General features: G+C 45.6%; 1 protein-coding gene and 1 long non-coding RNA gene across 2 annotated transcripts in view; both read left to right on the top strand.

The window, feature by feature from the left end:
- Nucleotides 1–16440, top strand: part of SALL4 (spalt like transcription factor 4) — a 90785-nt gene that overhangs the window by 28680 nt on the left and 45665 nt on the right. The gene's annotated exons all lie outside the window — the stretch shown is intronic.
- On the top strand, nucleotides 13402–14283 carry LOC139036525 (uncharacterized). Its single transcript, XR_011489292.1, has 2 exons — nucleotides 13402–13735; nucleotides 13844–14283. It is a non-coding gene; the product is annotated as an uncharacterized lncRNA (long non-coding RNA).

Below are 16440 nucleotides of genomic sequence, written 5' to 3'. Positions count from 1 at the left end.
AGAGGCTCATTCCGACAATTTGGGGCTTTTCCCACTCATCCCAACCTGATAATTAATAGGAGTCAGGAAGAAGCCCCTGTATTTCTAAGTGCCGATTCCCGCCTTGCTGGCACTCCAAACATCTGAAGGAAAAACAGATTGTTAATTGCTGTCTAGACAGTTTATTGCGGCAATAAGATCAAAACCCAGAATCCTAAGGTTTGTGGTATGAATCATGCAGACTAAACAATTGTTTTATTGCATTTACAGAGAAGTTGATTTATCACATCACTGGGTAATAAAATTCCTTCATGGTTTATCCAAAATAATTTTGCTCCTTTTACACCACTCTGTGATAATTCCACCTCTCTTGGGGCTGTTAAAATGTGTTCTCTGTCACATCTAAAGAGCTTCTTATCCGGTACCCTGTTGTCATCAGGGTGAGGGTTCGATCCGTCCCGGAAGCCTTTGTGAGGGTGGGCACCTGGAATGGAGTGGGTGCCATAGCGGTATCTGCCCACGCTGAGGTGGGTGGACAGTCCCTGAACCTGAAAACCTCTTGTTTGTTGGCAAAGGCCAATTTGTCATTTGGGTGGTTTTTTGGGGTTTTTTTGCCACACTGTGCAGCCTGTGGGATTTTAGTTCTCTGACTGGATTGAACCCGTGTCCCCTGCACAGAATCTTACCCACTGGACCACCAGGGAAATCCATGGCAAAGACCAACTGGATGGTTTCACCCCATTGACTACCTGGGTGAAATGGACAGGTGCCTCCGAAGGTCTGGGCTGATGCTCCCTCTGCTTGCGGCTGTGTCTCTACCCTGATCGCCTGTGGAATATGAGGAAAAGGACCAACAGTCCACCCTGCTTTCGTTACCCCCTCCCAAACCCCACAGCTGCCAGTGGAGTGGGGCTGCCTCCACGAGACAGAAGCTCAGGGAATTTAAGGGGCTTCTTCGGGTGCTACGTCCAGGGCTTTGTGACATGGGAAGCCAAGAGACTTCAGAGATTAGCATCAAATAAATTACAATCTTTTCTAAAGGAGGTACACCCGTTTGGCTGTTCTCTTTTACGTCCCTCCCCTGGCGACAGTAAAAATCCACGGTGAGGAGCAGCTGGTCTCCAAACCCCTGGAATCAAGTGATAATTTTAAAAACTGAGGGACTTCCCTGGTGATCCAGTGGTTAACACTCCATGCTTCCACTGCAGGGGGCACGGGTTTGATCCCTGGTCAGGGAACTAAGATCCCACATGCCACACGACGTGGCCAAATACAAATAAATAAAATTAAAAATTGATGTGGAATTTGTAGACATAAAATTATTTTAAAGGGAACGATCCAGGGACATTTACTACCTTTGCATTATTGTGCAACCAGCACCTTGGTCAAGTATAGAACGTTTTCGTCACTTGAGAAGAAAATCCTGTGTCCATTAAGCAGCGCTCTGCGTTTCCCCCTCCTGCCAACCCTGTCAGCTGCCAATCCTCGTGGATTTACCCATTCTGGATATTTCACGTCAGGGAATCCTGTAACATGGGGCCTTTTATATCTGACTTCTTTCACTTACCATAATGTTTTTGAGGTTCATCCATGTGGTAGCATGTATCAGCACGCCATTCCTTTTTGACGGCTGACTAATATTCCACCGTATTTGTAGCCCATCTTGTTTGTCCATTCCTTACTCAATGAACATCTGGGTTATTTACTGCTCTTGCCTGTGGTGCTGCGGTGCCCATGTGTTTGAGCTCCTGTTTTCAATTCTTTTGAGTATTGCACTTAGAGACTGCTGGATCATACAGTAATTCTGTGTTTAGCCTTTCAGGAAGCCACCAAACCGATTTTCAGAGTGACTGATTTTCAGGGTGAGGGTTTCAATTTTTTCCACAACCTTGTCAACCCTTATTATTTTCCATTTTTTATGTTTTTTTAAAGGATATTTTTGCTGTGGACCATTTTTAAAGTCTTTATTGAATTTGTATAATATTACTTCTGTTTTATGTTTGGTTTTTTTGGCTGCAAGGCATGTGAGATCTCAGCTCCCCCCACCAGGAATCGAACCCTCACACTGGCTCTGAAAGGCAAAGTCTTAACCACCGTACCGCCAGGGAGGTCCCTGTGTTTTTTTTTGCTGACTGCTCTCCTTCTGGGTATGAAGTGGTATCCCATTGTGGTTTTGATTTCCATTTCCCTACTGACTAATGATGCTGCACCTTTGTTCATGTGCTAGCTGGCCATTTGCCTAACTTCTTTGAAAAAGTCCTTGGCCCCTATTTTGATTGGGCTGTTTTTTTTTTCTGCTGTTGAATTGCAAGAGTTTTTTATATATATTTTACATCAGAGACGTGATTTGCAATTATTTTTTCCCATTCAGTGAGCTGTCTTTTTCTTGATGATGTCCTTTGATGCACAGATATTTTTAGCTTTGTTGTTGCTATTTGGTCAAGAAGTTGTGTCTGACTCTGCAACTCTGTGCACGGACTGCAGCACACCAGGCTCCTCTGTCCTCCACTGTCTCCCAGAAATTGCTCAAATCCATGTCCATTGAGTCAGTGATGCCATCCAACCACCTCATCTTCTGTCATCCCCTTCTCCTCCTGCCCTCAATCTTTCCCAGCATCAAGGTCTTTTCCAGTGAGTCAGCTCTTCGCATCAGGTGGCCAAAGTACTGGAATTTCAGTTTCAGTATCAGTCCTTCCAGTGAATGTTCAGGACTGATCTCCTTTAGGATGGACTGGTTGGATCTCCTTGCAGTCCAAGGGACTCTCAAGAGTCTTCTCCACACCACAGTTTGAAAACATCAACTCTTCGGCGCTCAGCCTTCTTTATGGTCCAACTCTCACATCCACACATGACCACTGGAAAAACCACAGCTCTGACTATACAGACCTTTGTTTGCAAAGTGATGTCTCTGCTTTTTAATATGCTGTCTAGTTTGGTCATAGCTTTTCTTCCAAGGAGCAAGTGTCTTTTAATTTCATGGCTGCAGTCACCACCTGCAGTGGTTTTGGAGCCCAAGACCTTCATTTCGGTGAGGTCCAATTTATCTATACTTTCTTTAGTTACTCATGCTTTTTGTGTCATATGTAAGAATCCATCGCCAAATCCAACATCATGTTACAATTGTTGGGGTTTTAACGTCTGTGTTTAGGTCCCTGCTCCATTTTGAGTTAATTTTTATGTATGGTGTGAAGGAAAGGTCCATTTGTTCAGATACTGATAGCCAGTTGTCTTAGCACAAACACTAAATCTTGTGGATACTCTTCAGGCGTGATTTCCAGAAGCATCTCTGGAGCCTGAAAAGGTTGAAGAACACCTCCTCCTGTGCTCTAGGGTTCAGAATCCCTATCAAGCCACCAGCGGTAGTTTTCAGAGAACTGGAGCAAATAACTTCACGATTTGTATGGAAATACAAAAAACCTCGAATAACCAAAGCAATCTTGAGAAAGAAGAATGGAACTAGAGGAATCAACCTGTCTGACTTCAGGCTCTACTACAAAGCCACAGTCATCAAGACAGTATGGTACTGGCACAAAGCCAGAAATATAGATCAGTGGAACAGAATAGAAAGCTCAGAGATAAATCCACGTACCTATGGACACCTTATCTTCAACAAAGGAGGCAAGGATATACAATGGAGAAAAGACAATCTATTTAACAAGTGGTGCTGGGAAACCTGGTCAACCACTTGTAAAAGAATGAAACTAGAACACTTTCTAACACCATACACAAAAATAAACTCAAAATGAATTAAAGATCTAAATGTAAGACCGGGAACTATAAAACTCCTAGAGGAGAACATAGGCAAAACACTCTGACATAAATCACAGCAGGATCCTTTATGACCCACCTCAAAGAGTAATGGAAATAAAAGCAAAAATAAACAAATGGGACCTAATTAAACTTAAAAACTTTTGCACAATGAAGGAAACCATAAGCAAGGTGAAAAGACAGCCTTATGAATGGGAGAAAATAATAGCAAACGAAGCAACTGACAAAGAATTAATCTCAAAAGTATATAAGCAGCTCCTGCAGCTCAATTCCAGAAAAATAAATGACCCAATCAAAAAATTGGGCAAAGAACTAGACAGACAGTTCTCCAAAGAAGACAAACAGATGGCTAACAAACACATGAAAAGATGCTCAACATCACTCATTATCAGAGAAATGCAAATCAAAACCACAATGAGGTACCATCTCACACGGGTCAGAATGGCTGCTGTCCAAAGTCTACAAGCAATAAATGCTGGAGAGGATGCGGAGAAAACCCTCTTACACTGTTGGTGGGAATGCAAACTAGTACAGCCACTGTGGAGAACCGTGTGGAGATTCCTTAAAAAACTGGAAATAGAACTGCCATATGACCCAGCAATCCTGCTACTGGGCATACACACCGAGGAAACCAGATCTGAAAGAGACACGTGCACCCCAGTGTTCATCACAGCACTGTTTATAACAGCCAGGACATGGAAGCAACCTAGATGTCCATCGGGAGACGAATGGATAAGAAAGCTGTGGTACATATACACAATGCAATATTACTCAGCCATTAAAAAGAATTCATTTGAATCAGTTCTAATGAGGTGGATGAAACTGGAGCCTATTATACAGAGTGAAGTAAGTCAGAAAGAAAAACACCAATACAGTATACTAACGCATATATATGGAATTTAGAAAGATGACCCTGTATGCTAGACAGCAAAAGAGACACAGATGTAAAGAACAGACTTTTGGACTCTGTGGAAGAAGGCGAGGGTGGGATGATTTGAGAGAATAGCATTAAAACATGTATATTATCATATGTGAAATAGGTCGCCAGTCCAGGTCTGATGCATGAGACAGCGTGTTCAGGGCTGGGGCACTGGGATGATGCTGAGCGATGGGATGGGGAGGGAGGTGGGAGGGGGGTTCAGGATGGGGAACACATGTACACCCATGGCTGATTCATGTCAGTGTATGGCAGAAACAACCACAATATTGTAGAGTAATTTGCCTCCAATTAAAATAAATAAATTAAAAAAAAAAAAGAAAGAAATCCCAAACTCTGTTGCCTGCTAATAAAATGGAGGGACTTTCTAGTTGGCCCAGTGGCTAAGACTTCAACTCTGTGCTCCCAATGCAGGGGGCACGGGTTCAGTCTGTGGTCGGGAAACTACACCCCACAGGCCACAACTAAGACCTGGTGCAGACAAAAAATACCCAACTAGATAAATAAATATTTATTATAAGAAGACAAAATGAAAATGCAACCACCCCCAGGCTTCCCAGGTGGCGCTCGTGGTAAAGAATCTGCCTGCCGATGTAGGAAACGCAAGAGATGAGGGTTCGATTCCTGGGTCTTGAAAATCCCCTGGAGGAGGAAATGGCAACCCGCTCCACTGTTCTTGCCTGGGAGATTCCATAGACAGAGGAGCCCGGCTGGATACAGTCCATGGGTCACAGAGTCAGACACAACTGAGCGTGCACACACACACCTATGTCCCAGCAATGCTTTACTCACATTTATCCAAAGAAATGAAAATTTATGTTCATACAAAAATCTGTACATGTTTATAGCTGCTTTATTCACTATAGGCCAGACTGGAAACGACACAGATGTTCCTCAACAGGTAAACGGTTAAAATCTGGAGTTCTCCATTCCAAGGAGTAGGGTCCAGCACTGAAAAGGAACAAGCTCTTGATACAGTCAACAACCTGGATGAACCTGCAGAGAATTCTATGCATGGAGAAAGCCAATCTCGAAAGGTTACATACTTCCATTTACTTAGCATCCTTGAAGTGACAAAACTATAGCAATATAGAGACTTCCCTGGTGGTCCAGGGGCTAAAACTCCATACTCCCAATGCAGGGGGCCCGGGTTTGATCCCTGGTCAGGAAACTACATCACACACGCTTCAGCTAAAGTTGCCCCATGCTACCACTAAGACCCGGCACAGCCAAATAAATAAGTCATAAAGGTTTTTTTAAAAACTATAGCAAAAAATAAATAAATAAAAAAAAATAAAATAAAAAACTAGAGCAATATGGAACAGATCAGTAGTTTCCCGGGGTTACGGAAGGGGTCGGGGCAGAAGAAAAGCAGGTGGGAGTGGCTGTAAAAGGACAGTATAAGGACCCCTTGTCTGAACAGATGGAGATGTTCTGTGTCTTAACTGTATCAGTGTCAACATCCTGGCTGTGATATTAGAGTGTGGTAAGATGTTACTGGATCTTCCCTGTAGCTCAGACAGTGAAGAATCTGCCTGCAATGCAGGAGACCTGGGTTCAATCCCTGGGTCGGGAAGACCCCCTGGAGAAGGGAATGGCAGCCCACTCCAGTGCTCTTGCCTGGAGAATTCCATGGTCAGAGGAGCCTGGCGGGCTACAGTCCACGGGGTCACAAAGAGTCCCATATGACCGAGCAACTAACACTGCAAAATGTTACTATTCTGGAAACTGGGTACTCAGTTCCCAGAGTACCTGAAATAGTACCTTGCTTTTCTGCACTATGTCCTGCAACTGCATGCGAATCAATGCATATCTCAAAGCTAAAAGTTTGTTGAAAAAGCTTGCATAGTGACTTCCCTGGTGGTCCAGTGGCTGACTCCATTCAGGGGGCCAGGGTTTAATCCCTGGTCAGGGAACTAGATCCCACATGCTACAACTAGGACCCAGCACAACCAAATACATAAAACATAAATATTTTTTAAAACTTACATAAAATATATAAATTTATATGTATTTAAATTGATAGCATATAATATATATAAATATATTTTAAAATGCATTTAGCATTGAATCTTATTTGTGTTTATAGGTCAAAAATGGTCTCTTGTTGGCACTTCCACTTGGTTCAGCCTGATATTTTTTCTTCACTCAACTGAATTGGTAGCATCCAAAACCCGTTTTGGCAGCTCATTTTTTCATTTCACTCCACCGTGCATTGAATATTCCATATCAGTCCAAACACAGCTGCCTCCAGCTGCAGGAACACAATGCCATATTATAGATGACCATAACTTATTTTGACAGCTTCCTCTAATGGACATTTTGGTTGTTCCATTATTTAGCTTTTACCTACAATGTTGCCATGTATTTCCTTGAACATACATCATTTGTCATGTGTTCAGTAGAGGGTCTGTAGGATAAATTTCCAGCAGAATAATTACTAGGTCAAAGGATATATATAGCTTTTATTTCCGCAAATGTTTCCCAGTACCCACCAAAGAGGCTGAACCAATGATAACTCCCAGCTTCCCCCACCAAGGCCATGTTTGAGAGCCTGTGGCCCCACGTTCTGCAAAGACAGTATTAGCATATCTGCTAATCTTATGAATGGGAAAAAAAGATATCTCAGAGTAATTTATATTTGCATTTTTCTTGTATGCCTAGGTCAAGAATCTTCTTATACAGCCTGCTAACATAGTATTCATTTGTAATCTCCTAAAGAGATTTTGTTTTATATTTCTTTCTATCGCATGGAGTATTTGCATACAGTGGAAGATTAAGAAATCCTTGCAGATTAATCACCACACCTGGCCCCAAACCCCCACCCTCTCTGAGCCTCACCCTCACCTCCTGAGGCTACAAGGGCTGAAGGAGAAATCAGAAATGTGCCTTAAGATGAACAGCAAATGCAACTGGACAGGAGGTGGGGTCAGGTCCAACAGAGAACCAAGGGCTGCTTTGCCTAAGTTTTCAGGGGGATTTTTATAGGCTGCTGGGGCCCTAGGTTGAGGGACCCAAGGAGCTTTGCACCAGCTAAAGAAAATACAAAATTCATAAGTGACTACAAAGTGTCTCATCATGCTAACCGGTGCCTGCCACTGACCTAAACTTAGTTTTTAGGGGTCTTTCAATCCCAAGAGCAAAATATTCTCTTCTTAACAAAATCCATAACTGCACATTTAATTTTTGGACACTTCAAAAATTACATGTATGATATACATACCAATAAATACCATTATATTACATTCCCTGTTGTTGATATATATATGTATATATCTGATCATTTCACATAAACAACGAGACATTCACTGAAACACTAACATTCATTGAAAAAGCATTTACATGAATTTACAAATGCCCTGGACCTTTCTGGATCCATTAACAGATCCAAAAGAAAATTGCCGTAGCTTTTTATTTTGAAAAATGTGTGGAACTCAGGCTGATAAGAAACCTTTCATGCATTCATGAATGCTAACTAGGAAGATAGTTGGGAACATTCCAAATGTTTATTCCTCTCTCTTTCTGTCTCTCTGTCTCTCTCTCAACAGCCCCCCACCCCCACCCCGCCTTGGGTGCGCCTAGATAACCACAGTGGAACTTGGAAGGCTCTTTTATTAAGCTGTCCCATTGTATGCTAAGTTATGGTGGGCTTCAGGCTGATCCCTTCACAAAAGTCCTTTGTTTGGGGGTTTCCCTCTATAAACTGGGACTCAGTGAATTATACTCTTCTAGGAGGCTTTCCTTAGCTGATTATATTTACCTAACCAAGCATTATTTTCTGTCTTGTTTTCTTCTTTTTCTCAAGCATCATTCAGCTCTCAGGAAAGCATGAGAAAGATAAGGAAAATGCTAGTGAAACAAGGAGGTATGTTTGGCTTCTCTGCTCTGAAAATGATTGAGGTGTTTTTGTAACAAGCACGTGCCACTTTTTGGAAAACTGTATTTTTTAATAGAATTTTCCCCTGGGTGCTGGATCTGCAGCTGCAAAGGACACGAAATGTCCTGGTTTTGACAGGTTTTCCTTGTCTGTTGCTTCTGTTCACTTTGGGGTTTATTTCGTTTTGTTTCCATGGTTTGGGGGTGAGGGTGGAGGAAAGAGGAAACCAGGTCTGTCCTATTCATCACTTTAATCCTAGAATAAGAGCCTTATTGTTTTGTTTTGTTTTTTAAATGAGATGGTTTAGGAGGAAAATGACAGAGGTTTTTATTTGGGGTACTCTCTTTAAAGAAAACTCGTGGGACCTTTAGGAAAAAAGGCTGAGTCACATGAAATGAGAGCAGCAAAGGATGAAACGGCCGTAGAGGGGCATCCGAGGATGTGCGTGTCCCCCGGGATGGGGACTGTCCCTTTCCTCCCGTGAAAAGCAGCCTTCTTTTCATGGGAAACCAAGCCCCTGGTTGTTAGAGTCACAATGAGTTCCCCAGATGGAGTTCCCAGGAATAAGGATTCTCAGAGGAATAAAGCGAACCCTAGAGGCGTCAGTTTGTTTTGTTTTGTTCTTGTTTCGGTGAAGTTTTGACGAGTTAATGCCTGCAGTGGTTCAAAAAGCGCAGCGTGGGGCGAACAGGAGCCATCTCGGCCTTATCACCGGGCCGCAGTCAGCTGCTTGCCTGCTCGGGGTGAGTCCCTTCTCGGTGACCTTCTGCAGGACAACACTCGGAGGTGTGTGCGCGCCTCGGCAAGTGAAATACGTGCAAATGCGTCTTCCTCTTCCCTCCTTTCTCACACAGCACTGACATGCCTTACAGATCGCTTGGCGCTCTCTCCCGTGGGTGACCCATTGATCTTGGCCACTGTTCCATGTCAATACACAGCTAACTCATCAATCTTTTCTACGGCTGCATACTGTTCCACTGTAAGAGCACCTTAACCTATTTAACCGTTCCCAGTGGACGGGCGGTTAGGTGGCCTTTGATCTTTTGCTATTACAAACAGAGCTCCCTTGGCTGATCTTAGTGGGACGTCATTTCACACATGTGTGAGCAATTCTGCAGGGAATTTCCTCCAAGTGGAAATGGTGGGTCAGAGAGTTTGTCATTAGCCCATGGGCGGACAGGAAAGATTTGAGATGTTCATGTTATTTACAGGACTAGGTTTTCATGCCTTCTGTTTTACACTACCTTAGTATTTACATTTAGGTCCCCCAAATAAGACATTAACAGGTTCTCCCTGTAGCTTAAACAAACAGTCCAGAAGGCTGCATTGTAAAATGTGAAAGTTTCCCTTGAATTCTCAACCCCCTAACCTTCACCACCACATTCTCCTTCTCAATATTGACCACTGTGAGTTCATGCATGTAATTCCAGTCCCATCTATGTATTTACATTTCTACTCATGTACGTGTTTCTAGTATATCCAGGTAGATGCCGACAGAGATAGCTGGATAAAGAAAAATACAGAGACAGGTGTTTATGTGTGGCTACATAAATAGAGAAGCTTACAGCAGTGCCTGTTAAACTTTTCCGTGCGGAAGTCTCACCTGTGGATTTCGTTACGTGGAGGATCTGACTCTGCGTCTGGGGTGAGAGCCGAGCATCTCCATATCCAAACAAGCTCCCAGATGTGACCAACACTGCTGAGTCTGGGTATCTTTTTGGTTTTGATTTGTTTTAACAAAAATGAGACTATACCTACTTATTGCTCTGCAACTCACATTTTTCCCTGACCAGGTCATTTGGAAAGACAATATGGATGAGGTCTTGCCAACGTACTGAACTGTGTATACATATTGATACCATCAACTTTTATGAAAGAAAAACCACTTCATTTGATTTCTCAACTTGGGAAGCCTCAGAGACCTTCCCAAATTGATTTCGTTGAATTCCAAGCATCAGTGGTGGTAATAGACGCAGTTTTCATTGGCTGATGAAAATGAGCCTCAAATGACATGAGAATTGTTTCCGATCGGTTCGTTCTTGTTTGCTGGTCCTGATAGCATGTCTTTTGAGAGGAGAGGAGATGCTAGTTTCTGAGCACCAGTGAGTGAAACCAGTTTCATTTATTCATTTCTAATGTATTTATTTTAATGGGAGGATAATTGCTTTGCAACGCTGTCTTGGCTTCTTACACCAGCATGAATCAGCTGTAGGCATACACCCGTCCCCTGCCTCACCAGCTTCGCTCCCACCTCCCACCCCATCCTCCCGGTCTCGGCTGTCGCATGGCACCGAATTGAGCTCCCTGTGTTACAACAAATTCCCATTGGCTGGCTGTGTTACCTATGGTAATGTATATGTTTCAGTGCTACCGTCTGAATTCTTCCCACCTTCTCCTTCCCCATTGTGTCCACAGGTCTGGTCTCTCTGTCTGCGTCTCTGTTCCTGCCCTGCAAATAGGTTCATCAGTACCATTTCTCTAGATTCCGTAGACATGCGTTAACATATGATATGTTTTTCTCTTTCTTTTCTGACTTCACTCTGTGTAACAGGATCTAGGTTTATCCACCTCAATAGAACTGACTCAAATACGTTCCCTTTTATGGCTGAGTAAATTCCATTGAATATATGTGCCACAGCTTTATCCATTCATCCTTCAATGGACACCTAGGTTGCTTCCATGTCCTGGCTATTGCAAACAGTGCTTCAGTGAACATTAGGGCACATGTGTCTCTTAGATGTGGTTTTTTCAGAGTCTGTGCTCCACTGGGCATTTTAATCAGCATAGAGGAAACCAAAGAGGACCACAGAGTCTCTCTTCAACAGACAGACTCCTCCGTCACGTCTTGCGTGTGCACGGGAGGGCGGATGGTGCGACTTTGGGAAGGTCACTGGAAGGTCGCTGCAGGACCAACAGTTGCTCTGGCTGCCTGAGCCCGAGGCAGGGGTCTCTCACTCCCCTGCTCACCTCTGCTGAGTTCCATCGCCAGATCCCCAGGCTACGGGGGGCCCAGCTGTCTGCACCTCCATTGACCCCAGCCCCGTCTCAGCAACAGACCGGCAGGACCTCCTCACTGCTCTTCTCATCCACTCTTACTCCCTCCAGTGGGTTCTCCGGCCACAGCCGGGCTGGTTGGACTAAGCTCACACTGAACCCCGTGATCGCCCTGTGTGAGGCCCACAGTTGTGCCCCGTCCTTGTGGTCTGACCTCAGAGCCTTCCCGGCAGGGCTCCGCCGTCCCCTCCGTCTCATCACTGGGCCCTGCTCCCTGCTCAGCATCCTCCAGCCCTGCGGGCTCCTATCCCAGCCTCCCAGAGACCACGCCGTTCCCTCTGCCTGGAACGCTCCTCTGCCCCCTTCACCCCGTAACCTCCTCCTACAAGTTTCAGCTCAAACGTTCCTTCCTCCGGGAAGCCCCCTTGGACTAACCCACTCCCCCAGTAGCACCCTGCACCTCTCCTTCATACCAGTTAACCCAGCGTGTAACGGTATCTCTCCACGTATTTGAGGGGATTACTGGACTGAAGTCTGCCTCCGTCCAGTAGGCCCTGGGCTCGATGAGGATGGGAGCTGTGTCCGCGTCTCTTTCTTGGTGGGCCTCGGTAGGAACCACAGGGCTTGGCAGGCAATGCGTGGTCGCGGGATACTTTTGTGTTTCGAAGGAAAGGAGGAAGGGGGCCTCGGGGCCCGTGATGCGAGTTGTGATTGCTCTGGGCCCTGTAGCGAGACGGATTCGGTGAAGATGCTGAGCGAGGAGGCGATGAACAGGGGCAGGCCGGTGGGGGAAGGAGGAAAGGACTAGAAAGCGAAGCTTCTGCGTTCCCCTGCTGCTGGACCGAAAGGGAGGATGACGGGGAGCAGCGGCATCTCGGGGCTTACCGGAGGTGCCAGAGTTTTGCCAGGATTAGCACTTGATGGAGAAAGAACAGCCCCTGCCTGCATTTCAGGGCAGTATCTTGACCTCCAGCTCACACCTCAGAAGTAATAGCCAACCATACTCAGCCAATCCAACCCTTTTTTAAAGAAGGAATGTTCAGAATTCTTGGCTGAGCCGGGCTGCTGCACGGGCTGTCTCTGGTTGCAGAGAGCGGGGGCTCCTCTCGAGCTCAGCGCCAGGGTTTCTCGTTGCAGCGGTTTCTCCTGTTGACGAGCGCGGGCTGCAGGCGCATGGGCTTCGGTAGTCACAGCCAGCAGGCTTCAGCAGGTGTGGCCCACTGGGCCAGCTGCCCTGTAGCACATGGGATCTTCCCGGACCAGAGAGTGAACTCTGGGCCACCAGGGAGGCCCCAGATTCAGCCCATCTTTGTTACAGCGTGGAGCTGTGATGGGCACCCTCGGGGGGCTATTCGGATCCACACGAGAGTCAGCCCTCGTCTTGGCCAGTCTCCCTCCCTCGGCCACCTCTCCCAGGGTACGCAGCAGCTGTGACCTCAGTCCGGAAACCTGGTAACAATCGGGGTCCCACGTAGTGAGGGACGGGGTGGGTGGGTTCGCGTGGTCTGTGCCCCTGGAGCGCCAGACCTTCGTAAGCACCCGGGAAGCGGGGTGTCCACCGTCAGAGCCACTCCTGAGCCACAGGGGGACGCCGGAGAAGCAGAGTGAAAAGCCAGCGAAGGCAGGACTTCACACGAGGTCACTTGGTAACTCCAGGGTGAGGGGTGGGCGGAACTTCTGACAGAAACAGCTGACCACCGTACTGAAGGTGAAAAAGTCTTAGTCGCTCAGTCGTGTCCAGCTCTTTTGTGACCCCATGGACTGTAGCCCACCAGGCCTCTCTGTCCTGGGATTCTCTAGGCAAGAAGGCTGGAGTGGGTAGCCGTTCCCTTCTCCAAGTGAACTTCCCGACCCAGGGATCGAACCCGGGTCTCCCGCATTGCAGGCAGATTCTTTACTGTGTGAATCACCAGGGAAACCCACAATATCCAGCCTTAAAATATGAAGGCCTGGTCGTGTGTCCAGCTTTTTTTCCTCTCTACTTATGTGTTCTGTTCTCCGCTATAGCCTCAGTTCCTGGTGCAGCGCCTGGCATGGGTCAGGATGAGGACAGAGCAAGAGCAACCCCTCACCTTGGATGCCCCAGGCCCCCTCCTTGAGGGGACCCCTCATCCTGGTCCCCACCCCGGCCTGGCATATGATGGGTGCTCAATAAATACTTGTTGGATGAATGAATCCAGGTATGTGGAAGCAACCAGATCTCGGAGTTGACTTCTCCCAGGTGTTTTGACCTCAGATTTGAGCAGCCTCCGGCTACTTGATGAGTTTCTCTGATCTTTGCCTCCCAGGAAACAGATACGACGATCATCAAAACATCCGTGATAAAACTGATATTCAGCCTTGCTGGCGCCCCACGTCTCTGTCCTCTTCAGGCCTTGCCGGAGCGTGTGCACGGGCTCTGTCTGGTTTTAATGTGCCAGGACTGTGAGCTGGGGCATGTAGGCCAGCGGGAGAAGAGAGGCAGAGAGTGGCTTGACCTCCGCTGATGAAGATAATTTTCGTGTAGATAAGGCAGTGTGAGGGCTGACTTCACCAGTGTTTTCATGCTGCTCCAACCTGCTTGCCAGCTAATTTAGTTCCACAATTAACCTTTACATCAGAAGCAAGGTTGTGCTGTTATAAAACGTTGGGACATATTGCCTCTGCCTTCCTGACTGCTTTCCTTCATTTCCGATTGTTTATGGTAAAATTTTTTTGCATCACATTAAAAGAAAAAAAAACCTTAAAATTTATGTCTCCATGGAAGCTTTTTTATTTTCATTGTGCCACACAGCTTGTGAGATCTTAGAATTGTGAGAGCTTGTGAGATCTTGGAATTCCCCTGAAGATTTTTTTTTTTTTTTAAAGTAACTCAAACTGTTGAATAGATAATACAGTCACAAGATCTAAAACCGGAGAAGAATGGGCATGATGGAAAGATTCCCTCAAGTCCTGTTCCTCCTCCACCCAGAGCCAGCCCCCGGCATTTGTCACTGATCTTGGCCAAATCTCTCTATGTGAATACAAATACGGATTCTTATTTCCCTCTGTTACTTTTTTTTTTTTCCATTTATTTTTATTAGTTGGAGGCTAATTACTTTACATCATTACAGTAGTTTTTGTCATACATTGAAATGAATTAGCCATGGATTTACATGTGTTCCCCATCCCGGTCCCCCCTCCCACCTTCCTCTCCTCCCCATCCGTCTGGGTCTTCCCAGTGCACCAGGCCCGAGCACTTGTCTCATGCACCCAACCTGGGCTGGTGATCTGTTTCACCCTAGATAATATACATGTTTCGATGCTGTTCTCTTGAAACATCCCACCCTCACCTTCTCCCAGAGTCCACAAGTCTGTTCTGTACATCTGAGTCTCTTTTTCTGTTTTGCATATAGGGTTCTCGTTACCATCTTTCTAAATTCCATATATATGTGTTAGTATACGGTAATGGTCTTTATCTTTCTGGCTTACTTCGTTTTACACATGTTAACCTACTATGCACACTCCCCCCCCCCCCACTGTTTGCTTTTTCCCTTTCAATCAAATTATCTTGAAGCTCATTTCATATGTGCTCTAGGAGCCTCCTCATTCTTTGAAAGGACCATATTATACTGTATATAAAGGTATGATGTATATAAGGAGTATAGGATAAAAACTCTGCATGTATTCCCAGTGCAAGTTCTTACACGCTGGAGTTTTTCACTTACCACTGTTAATAGTTTGTGGTTCTTTCCTTTTATTGGAAATATATATTTTTTATATCAGTTTCAGGTATACAACATAGTGATTTGATATTTTTATAGACTATACTCCATTTCAAGCTATTATAAAATGTTAGCTATATTTTTTGTGCTATCCATAACACCCTTATATCTTATTCGTCTTTATACCTACTAGTTTGTACCTCTGAATGCCCTTGCCCCATCTCACCCCCACCCGTTTCCACACTGGGAACCACTCATTTGTTCTCAGTATCTGTGAGTCTGTTTCTGTTTTGTTACAGCCATTCATTTTAAAAAACAGCTTAGGTTCCACATATAAATGAAGATGCGCAGTATTTGTCTTCCTCTGGTTGACTGACTTCCCCGAGCGGAACCCCATTCCCCCTCTCCCAGCCACCCGTGTTATTGCACGTGGCAAAATCTCATTCCTTTCCTGCTCGTATTCTCCTATGCGTGTGTGTGCTTATTTGTGTGTGTGTGTATTTATATACGTGCATGTCCCACACCCTCCTCACCCGTCCATCCGCTGGGGAAGCCTCAGTTCCTGATGTAGCTCGGCCGCTGCGTGTGTGTGTGATACGTGCATGTCCCACACCCTCCTCACCCGTCCATCCGTTGGGGAAACCTCAGTTCCTCCCGCGGCTCGGCCGCTGCGTGTGTGCTGGTTTGTCTTTGGCTGTGCGGGGTCTGCGCCGCTGCTCGCAGGCTGCCTGTCCGGCGGTGCGTGGCTTCTCCCTGCAGTGGCACCGGCTCTAGGCTGCAGGGGCTTCAGTGTTTGCGGCACGTGGAGTCTTCCTGGACTTGGACTCGAACCTGTGTCCCCAGCATTGGCGGGCGGGGTCCTGTCCACTGTGCCCCCAGGGAAGTCACGGGTTATTGTAAATAAGTGACTCTTCTTCTAGACCTTTTGGCATTTGCACACAAATGCCTTCCAATAATTCAAGAATGTTTTTGCAAATGTATTGAAAATATTAGTTTTTCTGAAACTTAGTTCTTAAACATAACATGTCTTGGGAATTTTCCCCCAATCGTTATCTCTAGTCTTAGCTCTTTTTTAATTGGTTTTATTTTCTGACAGCTGCATAGTATTTCATGAGTAAAACACACTTTCTTTAACCCTTCTTCAATCAACCTGGCCAAAGTTTTTATTTCCCAAGGAATGAGATTTTCAGCGTATCATGAAA

This window comes from Odocoileus virginianus, chromosome 9 (genome assembly GCF_023699985.2).
Source record: "Odocoileus virginianus isolate 20LAN1187 ecotype Illinois chromosome 9, Ovbor_1.2, whole genome shotgun sequence".
NCBI lineage: Eukaryota > Metazoa > Chordata > Mammalia > Artiodactyla > Cervidae > Odocoileus > Odocoileus virginianus.
This window is presented reverse-complemented; position numbering and strand designations above follow the sequence as displayed.